The sequence below is a fragment of the Canis lupus genome, chromosome 23, assembly GCF_048164855.1.
Source record: "Canis lupus baileyi chromosome 23, mCanLup2.hap1, whole genome shotgun sequence".
NCBI lineage: Eukaryota > Metazoa > Chordata > Mammalia > Carnivora > Canidae > Canis > Canis lupus.
In genome coordinates this window covers 4,817,210-4,836,122 of record NC_132860.1, presented here as the reverse complement: position 1 = coordinate 4,836,122, position 18,913 = coordinate 4,817,210, and the positions used below count along the sequence as shown (strand labels likewise).

The following is an 18,913-nucleotide window of genomic DNA, read 5'->3' as shown; positions in this document are numbered from 1 at the left end:
GGTCTTAAGACAGGAGGGAACGCATCAGACAAAAGAAATGATAGCAGGCCAACATGGCTGGGCCAGGAGGGGAATGGGACCATGGTATGAGTTGAGACTGAAGAGATAGGTGGGAACAGGCAAGGGCTTGTGATGGTTTCAGCACTGTCTCTGATGATAGGAGCTAGGCCTCTGCATTTATAACAATCCATTGTTTTTTATCTGCATTGATTGTTTATGTTTGAGAGGACTGACCCATGGACGATCCTTAATGACTCTTTAAAAACACAAACCTGGGATCTCTGGGTGGCGCAGCAGTTTGGCGTCTGCCTTTGGCCCAGGGCGCGATCCTGGAGACCCAGGATCGAATCCCACATTGGGCTCCCGGTGCATGGAGCCTGCTTCTCCCTCTGCCTGTGTCTCTGCCTCTCTCTCTCTCTCTGTGACTATCATAAATAAAGTTAAAAAAAAAATCTCAAAAAAAAAAAGAAACAATTAAAAAAAAAAAAAAAAAAAAAAAAAACACAAACCTGGGCTTTGTAGATAACCCGTCAATGTGAGGTACAACCAGAGAAAGACGGAAATGGATGCCCACACTTGAAACTACGAGAAATTTCCACAGTGATCCATACATGAGACTGAACCAAATTTAAACAGCATTTAAAGTGTGCTATAGATCTGCAACCTACAGGTTTTAATACCCAAGTTCCACAAATGTTAGGAGAGTCAAAAAAAAAAAAAAAAAAAAAAAAAAAAAGGAAGAAAAAATCAAAAAGAATTGAAGAAGAAAAAGCTAGGATAGGGATCCCTGGGTGGCACAGCGGTTTGGCGCCTGCCTTTGGCCCAGGGTGCGATCCTGGAGACCCGGGATCGAGTCCCACATCAGGCTCCGGTGCATGGAGCCTGCTTCTCCCTCTGCCTGTGTCTCTGCCTCTCTCTCTCTCTCTGTGTGACTATCATAAATAAATAAAAATTAAAAAAAAAATTAAAAAAAAAAAAAGCTAGAATGATAGAAGAGTGTTGTCCTCATGATTTAATGTGAAGAAGGCAAAAGGATGACACTTGAGCACATGGCCTGAATCTGATAATGACTTTTTCACTTCTTTTCTACCAGGTCACAATTGCTTTTAACTTCTCACAGCGATAGGGCATTTGTATTAAAATGTGTAAACTATGGAATGGTTGATTTTTTTAAAAAAATATATTTTATTTATTCATTTGACAGAGAGAGAGAGAGAGAGAGAGCATGAGCAAGAGGAAGGAGCAAGGGGAGAGGGAAGAGTAGGCTCCCTGTGGAGCAGGGAGCCCCATGTGGGGGCCAGGAGTCTAGGATCACACCTGAGCCTAAGGCAGTTGCTTAACCAACTGAGCCACCCAAAGACCAGATTGATTTGTTTTTAATGTTCAAGGCCACGAGCAGCCTAGAGTCTGCTTCAGGTAACTTAAGGCAATTTTTAAATTGCCTTTATAGAAGTTTACTACCCCCATTGAACATATAAAAATTCACCATTAAGAGAGATTGAAATGGGAAAATATAATACAATTCTGAATTAGTAATTGGAAAAAAAATTATTGATATGCCAGTTATCGATCTTCTACTCTGCAGGTACTTTTCACAACAACCATCCCCGTGACAGGAAGATGTATCTCCTGATATTACTTGTCTTCCTTAGTAGACTGATACATTTATATCAGCTTCTGAATGCGTTATAATCTGGATGAACGAAAAAGCAAAATTCAAAACTGTGATGTCTCAGCGTCCGCCCACACTTGTTTTCCCTAGGCCAGAGGTGGAGGAGAAAGAGCCACTGAGAAACTTTCATGCTGGGCTAGAAAAATAACGGGTAGGAATCAGCATCAGGAGAACCATAAAGGAGTCAATTTACTTTTAGCTTCTTTTGAGTTTACTGTGTGTGGTGTTTGACTTAAGATTTATAAAAGCAACAAGTAGGAGGGAAATGGAACTCTGCGATCCTGTCGGTAGGAGGACAGACAATGAGCGGCTCTGGGTTCCAACAGCAAATCAAAGGGAGAGAACAAGGATGTGGATATTTCCTCCTGTGCCTTTTAGAAAAGGAAGCTCCAGCACAATGAAGCCCTGTTAGTTTCCTTTGGGAAGAGCTGGCTGGCTGCTGAGAAAGAAAAGCTCTACTTGCCAGATGCTTTATTCCCTAAGAAAAGAGAAGCAGAGGGAGGCAGATACACCTGAGTAGTCTGCTTCAGAGAGTAAATAAAAATTAAAGGAAGGAATTACAAAAAAAAGAGAGGGATTCAAATAGGAAAGGGGAGGGGGGGCAAGACCTTAGCAAAAATAGAGGTTTGAGGGTAGGTAACCATCATCTCAAAATGAAGAGTTGTCACAAAGGCTGGAAGAAAGGTAAATGGAGAACTCCAGAGTAGGGGAAAAAAATCTTAAAAATAGCAGGTAGGAGGAAGCACAGCTCTCCTTTTATAAACAGAGGTTTTTAAATTTGAAAGTCAGTCTTTGAGAGTACTTCTGGTTGCACAAAGAGAAGTGAAGCTGGAACTGGAGCATTAATTGATGCTGTGACAAGGTCACTACTGGAGCGGGTAGTTACTAGAATGAATGCATATATACCGGGAGAAATGTTGGTAAATTGTACAAACAAAATGAGAGAAAAAAAATGAAAAGTATTTGACTACGGTCTCCTTAAGGTTTCTAGAAGAGGAGCCTGAGTACCTGGAGTTTTATATAAGCATGTAATGTGTTACTGTATTGGAAAGGCACATTTAAAAAGAGAATTTCAAAAAATAAAAATAAAATAAAAAGAGAATTTCTTCATGTTCTAAGTGAGTTGATTTGATCAGCCCAGTGTTAACAGCTGACACAAAATTCCTGGAGACCTATCTGTGGACAGATGGAACCTCTGTATTGTTCTACATGTTTTTATTGTAGCATTTTTTTTTCTCTCTCATAGGAGAGGAAACTAGATCTCTCATGGAAGATAAAGTAGCAGTGATGTGTTAATAAATAGATTTAAAGGCTCAGTAAAATAATTAACAAGCTCAACAGAAAAAAAATCTGATTTGTTCAGTGATTTTGAAGCTACTCAAATAATTCAAAAATTTTGAGAGGAAAAAATGAAAAAGAGGGAAAAACCCGTGTGTTTGGTTCTGTTGCAGAACCAGCTTTGATGCCATGAATGTTCTTTTTTTTTTTTTTTTTTTTTTTCTCATTTAAAGCACTGATAGCCTTCAGGTTTTAGCTCAGGTGTCATTTCCTCATCAGTTTCGTCATTTTCAAGCCCCATTTTCCTTCCTCATTTTTGAGTTAAGTTCCCTTTTATATCCTCACTGTCCCTGTGACTCTCCTGACATAAAACTCCTCACAGTAGATTATAATTGACCATTTATTTGCTTATAGTAGCAACTTGACTGAGGGCCAAAGCCAATTTTACCTCGGCGCTCTGGCTATATATAGGATTCGGCACAGTGAATAACACATAGAAGACACACAGGAAATAATTAATGACAATAGCTAATATTAATAGAAAGCTAATTATGTGTCAGATACTGTTATAAGAGGTTTAAAATATTAAATTACTCAATGCACAGAATTCTAATAATTAGGTGCCATATTTATCCCCATTTTAAAAGAGATGAATAAACTGGAACTTCATGACCTGTCTAAAGTCTTGCTATTTGGAAAAAAAAAAAAAAAAAGTCTTGCTATTTGTAAGAGGCAAAAGCTGGGAGTCAGAATCAGGAGGTCGATTTTCAGCCCTGCACTCCCAACCGTTATGTTGTAATTCTCTCGTATCAAGGAAACCGGGGACTGACTATCTAGCATTTACCGTGTTGTGTTGATAGCATTTCTGTATAGATCATCTCTAGCCGTAGAAACTCCTCAAAGAACAAAACAACGTCTTATTCATGTGTCTTGTTATCATTGTGGCGCAATGTCCAGCTCATGGTTTGCATTTTTGAACTCAAAAGGTAGAGCAATTCTGTAAACTTTATCGAGAGAGGTTCAGTGCAGAAAAGTGCATTGGATTCATGTGATCTGCATGGGGTCAACTCTGTAGGCATAATTCTTGAGAATAATTAGACTAATATCAAACAAGACTAGCCTCTCTGAAGAAGGAATTTTGGAAAAGCATCAGAAGTTCACTTTAGAAAACCAGAACAAGATGCTGTTCAGGGAGTGTTGAAAGAAAGGATAGATAATACAGTACATATTCTTTTAAAAAGAAAATTTAGGAAATAGTTTTGGATGATCTTAACTATTCAAGAGACTTGTAATGTTAATAACTAGCTATCTCTCAAGATTAGGAATGAGCCAAGCATAGACACATGTTCACTGTGATACCATAGGCCTGTCTCTTGATGAATATAAGAATGTATTTCTGTATCCATCCATCATTCATTTGGGGAATATAAATAATAGTGAAAGGGAATAGAGGGGAAGGGAGAAGAAATGGGTAGGAAATATCAGAAAGGGAGAAAGAACATGAGAGACTCCTAACTCTGGGAAACGAACTAGGGGTGTTGGAAGGGGAGGAGGGCGGGGGGTGGGGGTGACTTGGTGGCGGACACTGAGGGGGGCACTTGACGAGATAAGCACTGGGTGTTTTTCTGTATGTTGGCAAATTGAACACCAATAAAAAATAAATTTATTATTAAAAAAATGTTTTTCTGTTCTGTGCAGCTATTATCTTTTAAACAAAGAAAATAAGCAAGTGTGAGAAGAGAAAGTCTCTTAAAATGCTTGAAAAAAAAAGTAAAACCACTTCTTCCCCCTTTTCTATAGTCTGCTAAAGAAGTATCTATACTGGATAAATCGCTCGTGTAATAGTGTGTGTATTGTGTGCTTGCTGGTATTCAGGGTTCGGGGGAGAAATTGAGAAATGTGCAATAGAGGGCAGTGTCAGTGAGGACTACACCAGCATATATATTGCTACATCTATAGTGCCTACAATAGTAGAAGGAAGATAATAGGTATAAGCTGAATATGTGTAGAATTAATAAATGGGGAGCCCCTGGGTGGCTCAGTCGGTTAAGCTCCCAACTCTTAATTTCAGTTCGGATCATGATCCCAGGGTCCTGGGAGCCCTGCATTGAGCCCTGTGGTGGGCTCCCAGCTCAGTGGGGAGTCTGCTAGAGAGTCTCTCTCTGCCTCTCCTCCTCCCCCCTGCTCATGGGCATGCACACACTCTCTCTCTTTCTAAAATAAATAAATCTTAAAAAATAATTAATAATTAAACTCATATGTAAAATATGAATGTGTCCATCCCATAAGAGGTTTTACTTCAATAGAATTCAATGAAATGAATACATCAGCGTACTTGCTATATGTAATAGAAAGAGAATTCAAATCTGTCCATGGGGTAATGGAAGCCATTATTGAGGAAATGGACTTTGAAAAATGAATAAAACAAAATATTAGAAGAAATTCCACACTAGAAAATGTTGATGTTATCAGTTGATTTGGCATAGACTTATTACATGATTATATTATCTTCTTAATAGCCTTGACCTTCAACCAAAAGAAAAATGAAATAATAAATAGCAAGTTATCTTGCCTACTCATAGGGAATTAATGTGTTTCAGGTAATGAAACAGAAGTTGTAATAAATATAACAGCTCTTATTTTTCTCAGTAGGTGTTTTCCATTTCAAAAACGTTGCTTTGGAATTATAAAATAGAATAACGTATATGGTAACTTAGTTTTCTGTAATATATTGTTAAAGATCTATTATTTTTTTCATTCAGAAACAGTGAAACACAACTTCAAAAATATGCAAAAATGGCCAATCATACAGTCATTAGAATCCATGGCAACTAAAGATTGAGAAAAAATAGTTTGATTTAAATAAAACTGTTTATAATTAGAAAGTAATGAAATAAGAATATGCTTGTGTCTTATAAAGTGCCTTACTGTCATTTCTAAAAGAGAAATTTCCAAAATATTTACATAATATTGTCAGAGTTTAAAGAAGATAACATTTAATTGGGTATAAGCATTACCATATACTTCTATTATATTTAAATAAATAAAATAGAATGAGTTGTTTGTTCTTTAGTATCTTATGTAATGACTGTGGTTTATTGGAGAGAACACTCAATTTGAAGCCAGAAATCTTGATTCCCATCCTATTTTTAGTTTTGACAAATTCCTTGGGTAGATTTTTGTCCTATTCAGTTAATCTCCTTCTCCTTGGGCTTTGGTGAACTTCACTGTAAAAGAAAGAGAGAAAAGCAAAGAAAAGAAAACTAGTGAAAAGAAAAGAAAGCTAAAAAAAAAAAAAAACAGTTGAATTAGGGATTAGGGATCAGTCCCTTAATGATACCTTATAGCAGTGTACCCTGATTTTCTGGTTAGAGCATCATTCCCAAGAAGAGAAATGAATCCAATGATTCATTTATAGTTTTATTTAGAACAGAAAAAAAAAGCCTCATAAAGGTGTCTTGGAATCATAATAACTATACTCTTTGTTGTAAACCGATCTCTCCTCTTCCCTTTGTATCAAATTGGCGAATTGGAGAAAAGGGAAAAACTCAGTAATGGTAGAACAAGAGAGTATTCTAAAAGGCAATATTCATCCAAGCCAATGGGAATTGATAAAAAATAAAAACATCAATACTTTAAAATCTTGCGGAGCACAATTGGTTTCAAGTAAGTCCTATTTAGTTTGTTGAGAAAACTGTGCATTTTCGCTCCTGAGTCTGCACGTCATTGTATGGATTCTACGGAGGTTGAGACTCATAGTTTGGTTTCCCGGTTAGATAGCCATAAACAGAGATCCCTTTTACTCTCACACAGAGGTATTCAAACTTGGGTGTCAATCAGAGTCATTTGGGGGCACTTTTATTTAGAGAAAGAGTGGGAAAAAGAGAAGATCATTTCTGATCAACTGAACAAGAATTTGAGGTGATGGAGCTCAGGTGCCAGTACTTTTAGAAAGCTTCCCCACACTTGAATTCATTGTGCAGACAAATAGAAGAACCACAGCGAGCTCATTGCACCTCTTAGACAGGCGTTTGATACATTCAGAGAAAATTAAATTTAGGAACAGATGACCCAGCTGAGCATTTCCACCAATCCCAATAGGATGGAGACAGCTACTGCAGGTCTGTCTACCTCATTTTCCTTCTGAAGAGACACATAGGAAATGGCCTGGGTTAATATCTCATAAGAAAGGAGAAAATAAATTATTTGCATTAATAACATATATTTATGGTTCTTTAAAGTGCCAACTCTTTTATACTTAGAAAAATTTTGCATTTTATTAAATGTTGGATTTTTAAAGCTATAGTATGCTTTTTATATTCTAATTCAATTTTTTCCAGTTTGCAGATAAGAAAATTAAGGCTTAGAGAGTGACCATGGCTTGCATATGATAACAGAGTAAAAAAATTTGCAAAGCTAGGTCGGGATCCAAGGTTCTTAATGCCCATTTCATTATACATTAAACCTTGTTGCCCCTGATATTTCATATTTCTAGCACAGGAAGGCCTGAGAAATGTTATATCATTATGAAGTTTGGCTTTAGCAACATCAGTATCTCAACTTCCTTAATGTCGAATACATTTCTGCATATTGGTTGCCAAAGTAATGTGTATTTTATTGACATGTATTAAGCTTCTGATTGAATGTTAACCTATTATTTTTATAATCTATTATAAAGCTTACTAATTTGCTTACTTTTGTCAAAAACACTTACATGAGTTATCAATCAAGAAGCTAGCCATGAAAATTTCACCTTGAAATTCTGAAGCAAGATAAAAAGAAATCTTAATTAGGTCACACTGCCCTCCAGATCGGAATGCAGATGCCATGTGGCACTCAGTATTGCAGGGGTTACTGACCTGCACTTGGCAGTCAGAGTTGGGTTCAAATTCTAGATATTCAAGTTTCAAAGGGCTAGAGCTATAGTGATCATGCATAACCATGCCTGGGTTTTCTCAAAAACATATGGACAATGGTGATGTTAACAACAATTATCTGATTTAAGCATGGATGGGGATTAGGTGAGGAAATGGTTAACAGGGGTTTACCCCATTGTCAAGCAGAGAATAAACACTCATTAAGTGACCACCATTGTTAATATTATCAACAATTATCAAGCCTTAAAGCTCGTTTATTCTAAACAGTATTCAAATAGACATTAAATAGATCGAAAGTGTTTTAAAAAATCTGATTTCCCTCTCGATTAATGAAGTGAAATGATAATCAAACTGATTTAAAAATCTGATTTCCCTCTCGATTAATGAAGTGAAATGATAATCAAACTTGATAGAGACCAAAGTGGTTGAAGTGGGTTATCCCAAAGTAGGGGATAGGGGATTGGAACCTGAGCCGAGAAAAGAGAATGGTCACATAGAAGGGGAGCAAGTACGGGGAGTTCCAACTTGTGTGGAATGAGGATTTCTCTGTAGGCAGGCAACAGTAATAGTAGAAGATTGCCCATATACAAGGGCATTGCTCAAATAATTAAATATGTAAGTTAAAGGGAGGCAGATTTCTTACTGTCTAAGGAGAGAGTTATAAAGATGGGAAAGAAGAAAACCTGTACTGTTAGATCATCCTTGAAGTAGGATCATGTGTAAATGCATATGCATAAAATGTACGTGTTTATAAATATGTCATATGTAATGTATGTAAATATGTGCCTAGTATGTCCTCTAACTCTGCCACTGAAAGGGCCTGGGATCAGCGATACTCCAGGCGCTATGAGCTCAGGAACTAGATCTCATTGTCTAAATACTATTTTCCAGTATAAAAAGCTAGCACTCCTTGGGGAAATAACTAATTACAGTGCTGAGATGGGGGAAGCACGAGATGAACCTAGATCATCTCATTGTGCCAGAAAATAAAAAGTTGCTCATGGGAGCATAGGAAAGGACACAGAAGCCTTTGTGAATAGGTCAACTAGCCAAATCTGGAACAAATCTAGCAACAAAATGAAGAATGATAGTAATTGATTATAATTCATCAAAATAATAGGAAACTGAAAACATGTTACTATGCAAAAAAGGAAAAATGAGAGAGAGAGGGAGTAAGATCAAGCATTCAACCCAGAGAGACTGCTAAAATTATTGAATCAGCAGAAGGTTGCTTACCAACATGTTCATGATGGTCACATAATAGTGGCAGACTTTCCAGTAGTTTTTTTATTTTATCCTATTATATATTATTTAAGTTTCCTACAATGAGCTTGAAAATTTTATATGAAGGAATGTGCTATGTTTATCATACCAAGAAAGAAAGAGAGAAGGGAAGGAAGGATGTAAGGATGGATGGACGATGGGAAGTTTGAGGATTCGGATGCTTACATAGTCCTGAAATCCTTCTCCCCCAAAAATCTATTAATTACAAAAGAAAAAAAAAAGTTATTTATAGCGAGAAGCCTGGAGTCAAACCTAATACCACCATTAAAGGGCAAATCAAATTCATGTGCAATTTGATAGGATACAGCGGGAAAAATAGCATTATCTCTATGATATTTCTCCCAAAGTCGCATGTGTTTAATCTTATCAAAAGGAAATCTCAAATAAGCCCAAGATAAGGGACATTCTGCAAAATAACTAGCTTATAATCTTCAAAAAATATCAAGGTCATGAAAGCCACAAAATCGGCTTAGGATGATTAAAGGAGACTAAAGAACCCTGAAAACCCAATGCAAAATATATTTCTTGACTAGAAGGTTTTATAATAAAGGATATTTTGGGGGAAATAGGAAAAAGTTGAGTGGAATCTAAGGTTAGATGTAGCAATTCATCAGTGCTGGTTTTTATTCTTGAATTAAGTTTTTTTTTTTTCCTTTGAGAAGATCCTTGTTAGAATATGGACATTAAAATATCTGTGAGCATCATGTTGGAAATGAACTCTCAAATGCTCTAAAAAAATCAACTTTTCTTTAGCTCCATAAGGGACTTTTATTACCTTCTGTATATTTCAATATAAAATTAATGATAACAACAACAACAACAACTGCATCAACAGTAACAAAAATGCCAACTGTTGAAAGCTTTTGAACTGATCAAGAATAGTGGGTAGAATTTAAATTCTTCAATGTCCACCTCATCTAATTTGCCTCTGTGTTTTACCCTTCTTTCTCTGTCCCCTGACATTTTTTATTATATACCATGTTTATTAAGGAGAGAAAATGAGTGAGCAATATGAGAGGGAGACAGAACATGAGCAACTCTTAACTCTGGGAAACGAGGGGTGGTGGAAGGGGAGGTGGGCGGGGGGTGGGGGTGACTGGGTGATGGGCACTTGATGGGATGAGCACTGGGGGTTACACTATATGTTGGCAAATTGGACTCCAATAAAAACATATATAAAAAATTATATACCATATTTATCATTTTTTGGCTTTTCTTTAGAGGCATAAACATACATAATACATAATTTCTAATTAATTGACTTATGACTTACTATATTAAATAAGGGACTTTTGTCTGAATATATAAAGTTTTTAGACATAAAGGTAGACATAGAACACATAGGTTTGAGGTTAACGTGGACAAAAGAGTTACTCAGAATGAATAGGGTATTGTCTAAGGCTTCTGGACAGATAGGATAGAATATATACCTTCCAACTGGTATTTATGGATTATCTGAGACCTTACAGGTTGTTTAAAGAGGGCCATCTTTATTTTTTTAATATTTTATTTATTCATGAGAGACACACAGAGAGAGGCAGAGACACAGGCAGAGGGACCCCGATGCAGGACTCGATCCCAGGACCCCGGGGTCATGTGCTGAGCCGAAGGCAGATGCTCAACCAGTGAGCCACCCACGCGCCCCAAGAGAGCCATCTTTAACCAAAGACGTGTGAAATGAAGACAAAAGTAGGATGTCATAGATAATGATCAAGGCCATGGATAAAATGTGTCAGGATGACTACTGCTCTACATTTTTTAATGATTTGTGGGAAAACGATGTCTCAAACCGGAAATCCATGTAACTGGAAACACTTGGTGGTTTATCTCACAGTGAATAGATTCAGGTCTTGAGGATAGAGAGAAAATTTTAAATTCCAGATTTGCCGAATTGCGCCCATGCTCATCATCTCAGTATCTTTATCTGTGAAATGGACATAACTTGTGGGTTGTTTTGAAGCTAAATGATCGGGATTGTGGAATGGCCTGCTTGGAGTCTGTAGTCCTATGTGATCAAAATATGGCAATTCCCTCACATTGAACATGTGATCTAACTAAGGCTTAGAAGAGAGTTTAAGTAATTTTCCTGAGATTGCATCGCTGGTATATAGTAGACCAGGATAAAACTACATTTCTCTGATACCCATAATTCAAGGAATTATTATATTGTACTGGCCTTAGTGTGGGAAAATGGGCATATTTTGCTATTGCTATTCATAGCAACAATCCCTATTTTGCAGTACTTAGGGTTTTAGAAAATGTTTGTATATATTCTCCTTTATTGTATTCTTAGAACCTTGTGAGGGAGATGTGGCTCAGTTTATTTTATTTTTCTTTTTGAGATACATTGACACTCCGATAAATTAAGTCACTTGCCCAAGATTGTAGACTAGCTGAGAGACAGTTCAAGGCTTCTGATTCTAAACATAGGGCTCTTTCCCAAACTCTGTTCTCCCTACATTTTGGTTATGAAGGCCTTTCTTACTAAGACTTCATATGCTGGATGTTTGAAAGTAGTAGCAGAGCATCTGGCTTTTGTTCCTAGGAAGGAAGCTACAGGAATCTCAGTTCACTTTTATGGCTGATAATTTTGATTTATATGATCATGCAAAGAATTTTTTTTAAAGAAGTAGTTTTCGTACCAAATTATCAAATTAAGCATGTTAAATGTATATTTATTTTCCACTTTAAACTTCATATCCCACCATGAGATAACATGTCAGGGTTTTGTGTTGTTTTAATATTTTGGGACCACTGACACCTAGAGAATGAGGAAAGATTTGGACCCTCTTCTTAAGAAATATGTATGTGTTCAAAAAGGATTACTTACAGTTGTAGAAAGTTTCCATCAAGCCCATACTTGGATCTCAAATTGAGAAGCACTTTCATTTCCCATCTCTACCACCACCACTGCTACTATTAGCATTATGTCCCAGGCATTGTTCTAAATGCTTTATTCTTGATACTTCATTTTACCCAAATGGCAGTCATATGACCTCATTAAAATTACCATCCCAGTTTTACATATAAGTGAGTCAAGCTGTAGATTGTATTCTAATGAGTATTTTCCAAAATTATCATATCCGAGTTCTGTTTATAATCAACCTTCATTTTTTGTGTATATTCCTCTAAATAGTTTATTAAAATGTTGACTCCAACATTAGGAACTCCACTTTGTATATTTCTGTACCTTAGGGGAAAAAATCTCCTTTATTGCAAACTTGATTTTTTGTCACAAATCTGGTTTCATTGATGATATACTGTTTTCTGGAATAAGGCCCATGTGAATGGACTAAAATATCTTTGTTCTTTTTTTTTTTTATCGTTTTGCGTTAAGCCATCAATCTTCAGAGAAGTTAAATCTTCTAAGCTACGGAGACTAAGATACTATGAAATATAATCAAATCATGTTATGAATCATTAATATCCCAAGTTGCATGTGCTGCTGAATTTAGTACTATAATACAATTCAATATTGATGACGAGAAAAATTCTTATGCTTTTATCTTTATGGAATCCTTTGTCACTGCTAAATGATCATTGAAAATGTTCTTGAAGACAGCCTGATGACTTATCTGCTCATAGGTGTCTAACTGTTAAACAATTCCTTTCAAAGAATGTCAATTCCCATGAAACTAACACAAAATTGAAGACATTGTACACTCCAGGGGTAACTTTGTATGAGAGCCAAATTATAGCTGCCTCAGTTTGTTCTTAATATGATCTTTCATGATCCAGAGGAGAGAATCAAAATAATAGTGATTTAGGCAGACTATAAATGGGTCTAAGCCTTACCCATTATTTTTGATACTGATGACACAGCATAGTCATGCAATTAGGACATTTCTGGACATAAATCTCTGTATTGATTACTCACTCAAAAGTCATGGCATCTAGCTCCTGTCATATTTTGTCACAAAGAAAGGAGAAAAATGATTCACTTTTCCTCTTTAATGCTGCCACTAATAAAGATGATACATGTTTCTTAATTTCATGTAACACCACCTTGAATAAGTGTGGGGAGAAAATAAGGAGTGATTTTGTTCTCTGATTGTATTTAAATAGCATTCTTATGAAGCAAAGTCTAAGAGCCCTAGATCTGTATACCGTTAGCTTAATTAAAAAAAAAATTATATATATATCCTTCATTTTTTTTTCTTTTTTTTACTCCTCAACCCTTCTTTCTTATAATGTATACATTTCCAACCCTTATACTTAAAACAGAGTAAGGTTTACTCCAGTTCAGGACAAATGTCCATATGCTCTGAAACTGAAGCATATCAGAAAGGGGCATAGCCTTATATAGTGAAGGTTTGAAAGAGATACAGGGGATCTCTGATACCTAATTATCTTTTATTCAGAGCTTTGTTCAAATTATAAAGCTCTGTAAGATTTTTGGGGAAAATACACAATAGTAGGAAGTTATCTTACCAATTACCTAAGTCCACAGTCCTCTTTTGCAGATGAAAAAGCAATAGATGAATTTTTTTTAATAGATGAATTTCTTACATAACTATTTTTTAGTCCTATATGTTAATAGAATCAACTGTAAAGCTTGTAAAAATGACCTACACTCAGGTCTCTTGCTTAAATATTCTGTTTCTGGACTCTCTCTACTCCTGAAAAATGTATTCAGAATATTTGGATATATATATATAATATCTAAAAATTCACAAGTGATTCAAATATGCACAGTTAAGATGATAGGATTGATTCTCCCAAATCTAAAAATGTATTAAATAAATGACAACAGAGAAATATATATCCAAGGACCAGATATTAACATCAAGTTTCATTTCACGTCCTTTTAATAAATTGAGTTATCAGTGTCATTCTATCTACTAAGAGTCACAGATTTCTTAACCAAAATGGTAGGTCAACACTAACCAAAAGGCTCAATATTTCTGCAAGTTGGTAATAAATACAATTATAGAGGTTATCTATTGCAAATTTTGTCATTGGACTTAATATGCCATTGTGTGTTCCTAGTTCCTAGGAGAACAATTTAGTAAGCAGTAAAATAATGACTTCAGGTTGGGAAGGGTTTTTGTATGGGGCAGATGAGGTCTGTAAAAAGAATTCAAAGAAAAGTGAAGCAGTAGCAGATGGAATTCTACTTTACCATGTGAAGATTATATTCAGTAAAATCCTTCTGCTCAATACATTTAGATTTTCTTAAATTATAACACATATTCTTTGAAATGCTTTTCAAATTCTCAAGAGAAAAAATCAATTCCCGAGGGCAAATAAACTATTGAAACAAAATTATTAAATGGACTTGAAGTCAAGAATATCCTCAGGCCAAATGCCACATGCAAGGTTATAACTGGCATGTGGATGTTCTAGGCCTTGGGTCCAGCTGCTAAACTTAATAAACTCTTGAGTAAAGCTGAGATACCCAGAGGGGGCCCATCCATAATGATTTTCATTTGTAATCATCCATAATGATTACATTTTGTAGACTGAGGGTGAATAAAAGCAGTAGCTAAGGAAACCTTTCTGCTTCTACAGTGTCTCTGAATTACAAAACATATGTAATGACAGCAGTGGTAATAATAGCATGTCCTCTAAGACTTTGCAACCCATAAAATAAATATTATCATAATATAAGTAAACCCAAATACATCACCACAATGAATGTAAATGGGCTAAAACACCCATTTAAAACATCTAGAATGTTGTCAATTATGTTTAAAAGTACAAATATATGCTATGAGTACTCAAAAACATTGAATGTAAAAAGAAGAAAATAGACATACCAGCAAAACACTGGCTAAAATACAGTAAAGTAATAGTAAATATATTAATATCAGATAAAATTGTATTCCAGACAAAAATCATTAACAGAGAAAAACTTTATTTAATACATATTTAGTTCCTAGGATGATATAATGATTCTAAACATATGAATCAGTAAGATAGTTTTATACATTATAAAGCAAAATGGCTATTAGAGTTTGAGATACCATACATTTATCTCCGTGTCTGAAAGGTCAATCACAGAAAAAAAATCGGTGAAGGTATACACTATTATCATTATTATTTTTTATTTTTTAGAGAAAGAGAGTATGAACGGGAGTGGGGGGTGGGGAGGCAGAGAAAGAGGTAGAGAAAGGATCTTAAGCATGTTGCATGCTCAGCAAGTGCCTGACTTGGGGCTCACTCTCATGACCCTGAGATCATGACCTGAGCCAAAATCAAGAGTCAGATGCTTAACCATCTGAACCACTCAGGTGCCCCAAGATGTACACTTTGAAAAACATAATCAACAAGGTCAATTCAATAAGCAAGTGTTGACCTCTTCACCCAACAATTAGAGAATATACACTCATTTCACCTATAAAATTGACAACCTTCCAACCATAGCTTCTGACTCTTTAGCTACAGATCAATAACGGAATTGTATTTTCATTTATAAATACACACTGCTAAATAACTCACTGGTCAGAGGAAAAATAAGAATGAAATTTTTAAAAGTCTTTAAAGCATCTTGAAAAAAAATGTCAATATTAGTATAATGTAGCTATGAAAATAGTCCAAGGGAAAGGTACATTTAAATTCTTATATTAAAAAGATTAAAGATTAGTGAAGCAAGCATGCAACTTAAAAAAATAGAAAAGGAAAATAAATTAAACCCAAGCAAAGAAATAATAGACATAAAGAAATTAGTGAAAAAGTTAAAGAAAACAAACACTCACTGATAAATCAAGAAACCTAATGAAATAGATTCTGAAGATATTGGTCAAAAAATGATTAAAATAAGCAATATTGTAAATGAAAAGTATTTAACTATACATGCAACAAGATAGTTAAAATATAAAGCAAGAATACTATGAAAAGAATTGTACAATGTATTTTAATATGCATACATGTAGATAAATACAATTACCAAAAAACTGACTAAAAAATCTATAGTGCATTTAACATAGCCATTAGAAAAACAACCGTTAGACTTCTTTCCAAAGAAACAAAAGAGGCCCATTTGATTTTAGAAGTAGGTTTTATCAAAACTGATTAGAACAAATTTCTTTAATCTTACACTGGTATTCAGAACTTAGGTAATAATTGAATTCTTTCTAACAATTTTAGCATAATAGTAATGTGAAAGACATGGCAGTATTTGAAAAGAAAATTACGGTGAGACAGCCTAATTATAATAAAATATTTCTCTATATTGAGCAAAAATTTCATCCAGCACACATTTACCAGTGAGGCTGTACAGCAGGGGAGGGTGAGCCCGTGGTCTCTCTAAGCCAGTTCTCTCATTTGGCATCACGGCATGGTCCCTTTCTAGGGGAAAATTCTTGAACAAGTTATTTTTCTTTCTGTAATTCATGACACACCTTTCAGAATTGTGAATTGTAAAAAAACAAAACAAAACAAAACAAAAAAACCCTGTTATTATATGTAAATGCTTAGGAGGTTACCTGGCCCAGGATAAGCACTTGGTAAATGTGAACTGTGATTATTCTAGTATCTTGAGCTGCTTGCAAGGGTAAACCCATGTAAATTCCATGAAATAGTCCTTTTATAACTTAAAGTCATTTATTTAGCATGACACAGGCACACACACACACACACACACACTTCATTCTCACTCCATTCACTTCTGTTTCTTAAGCTAATCTTTTGGTTTTTTTTTAAGCTAAAACCCTAGTTGATTTATCAGGTCTTCATAGAACCTTATAAAAACCCAGTAATCTTAGAATTGCCTTCCTTGGGGTATATCCTACATCAAGTATTTTGAAGATTTATTTTATTTATTTTAGAGAAAGAGAGCACACACACGAGTGCAAATGTGCAGGGGTGGGGAGATGAGGGGAGAGGGAGAGAAGCAGAGGGAGAATCTGCCCTCAGCAAGTGCCCACCTTGGGGCTTGATCTCACGAGTATTTTGAATCCAGGATTCATTCATGAGATTCAGGTAGTCTTTCCAGATGCCTAAAATGATACTCAGATTCTTATGTGCACCCATGCATTTGCTCGCTTCCTGGAGAGAGGACTGATAGTTTTCATCGTATTTACCAGATGTCTCTGACACACAAGTCTAGAGTTGTTCCCAGGAAGAAGCACAATCGTCACATACCCTGTATCTAACTTGGCTTCAGCAAATCCTCTAAGGAGGTCTTCTTCGGTGATAATTGTTGAGTACCTGTTTGGGAGACTGTCTTTAGAGAAGCATCCTTTTCTGTCTTTCTGTGTTATCCAAGGCTTGTTCCCTCCCCAGAATGGAAAATATAATTATTTTCCCTGCCTTCTTTTTCATGAAAAATTATAACCCACTCTCTTGAGAGATGCTGTCTCTAAAGATAAAACTATTCTTTTCAGACAGCACAATGGTTTCTAAGGCAACCCAAGTAACTGCTAAGACAAAGGTGTCCTTTCTCACCAGGGGAGAAAGTTCCTAAGAAGTTGCTATCATCACACCTAGAGAAAATGGAATGTAAAATACTGTCACATTGCTCTGTGTATGTACCTGTGTTGGCTGTCTCAAAAGGAGCATTTGGAAAAATGAAAAAGCTGTTGCCAACTGCAAAGAACTTAAATGATCATATAAAGAGAGAAAATATTGCTACATCCCTTGCCTTTCGAATGATAATGACTCTTCATGACCAGTGTAATCCTCAGGATGGAAGGATGTTCCTACGGGGAGCAAGACAAGGTGTTGAGTGCTGCTGAGCTGGTGCTATTTGAGGGAGGGCGGTAGACAGAAAACAGCAACAAAAAAATATATAAAGAATAAATAGAATTTTCTAAGCCTCGTGTCCGCACCTTCCGTATTTGGGGCTTTGTTCTTTGACTTACTTCACTTCCATTTTGAAATGCAGTGTTCTTGGGAGACAGGACACATCAGGGCTGAGTTCCCTCACAGTTCTGTGGCTTGTTATTAGTCTGCTGAGGTGTTCTGTGTCTACCTCCACGCTTAGCTCACTAGTTGGCCAGGAACACGGTTAATTCCAATGAGCCCCAGGTGTTCTGGGGTAGCTCTGTGCAGACACCGGTTACTGTGTTCTAGCACTTTACACTTAGTACTACCTCTGTGCTTGTACTCGTGTCTCACTGCCTTCTTCCCTCCAGCTAATTATCTTCAGAACTGCATAGCACAGATGATCAGTACCTACACATGCTATTATAATTCAAATAAAACAAAGTTCGTGAAGGCCTAGATGAATATTGGAAGGGGAGGAAATTAGGTTCAACAGAATGAATTACTCTTTGTCCTAAATCACTATCTCTGAATGCACTTTTATTATACACGTTACCGCGGTTGATTGCCACATATTACTTTTCCTGAACACCCTGTCTCCCCTACTCGTCTCATTCAGTACCCTACTTTTCATCTTTAGCTGATGATGAAAAGTGTTTTGGCACAGAGTAGGCACTTAAGACATTTTTTAAAGTGAAACAATAGGGGATCCCTGGGTGGCTCAGCGGTTTGGAGCCTGCCTTTGGCCCGGGGCGTGATCCTGGTGTCCGGGATTGAGTCCCACGTCGGGCTCCCTGCATGGAGCCTGCTTCTCCCTCTGCCTGTGTCTCTGCCTCTCTCTTACTCTCTGTCTCTCATGAATAAATAAATAAAATCTTAAAAAAAATAATGTGAACCAATAGGTGGGGCTTTAATTGGAAAAATTGGGAAAGAAGGTCACTTGAGGTTAAAGATATAATGATCAAAAGAAGACACTAATTACATTCTACAAGTAAATGATTTCAGAAAAAAATGCACTTGGTACGGATTTTAATGGTACTCCATGTTCAAAGATTTGTGTGGTCTCAGGCCGACAGTTGTTAAATGTACCATGTTT

The 18,913-nt window shown here is 36.1% G+C and overlaps 1 protein-coding gene and 2 long non-coding RNA genes across 4 annotated transcripts in view; 2 read left to right on the top strand and 1 right to left on the bottom strand.

Annotated features, from left to right (window-relative positions):
* The window catches only part of LOC140614653 (uncharacterized), a 49,742-nt gene extending 45,723 nt beyond the window's left edge, over positions 1 to 4,019 (top strand). Inside the window, exon 3 of the long non-coding RNA XR_012015450.1 lies at positions 1,586 to 4,019. This is a non-coding gene — a long non-coding RNA (uncharacterized lncRNA). The remainder of the gene's footprint in view (positions 1 to 1,585) is intronic.
* Positions 1 to 18,913, top strand: part of LUZP2 (leucine zipper protein 2) — a 458,806-nt gene that overhangs the window by 271,696 nt on the left and 168,197 nt on the right. The gene's annotated exons all lie outside the window — the stretch shown is intronic.
* LOC140614652 (uncharacterized) lies at positions 6,017 to 17,432 on the bottom strand. Its single transcript, XR_012015449.1, has 3 exons — positions 17,197 to 17,432; positions 7,665 to 7,712; positions 6,017 to 6,177 (listed from the first exon to the last, which is right to left on the bottom strand). It is a non-coding gene; the product is annotated as an uncharacterized lncRNA (long non-coding RNA).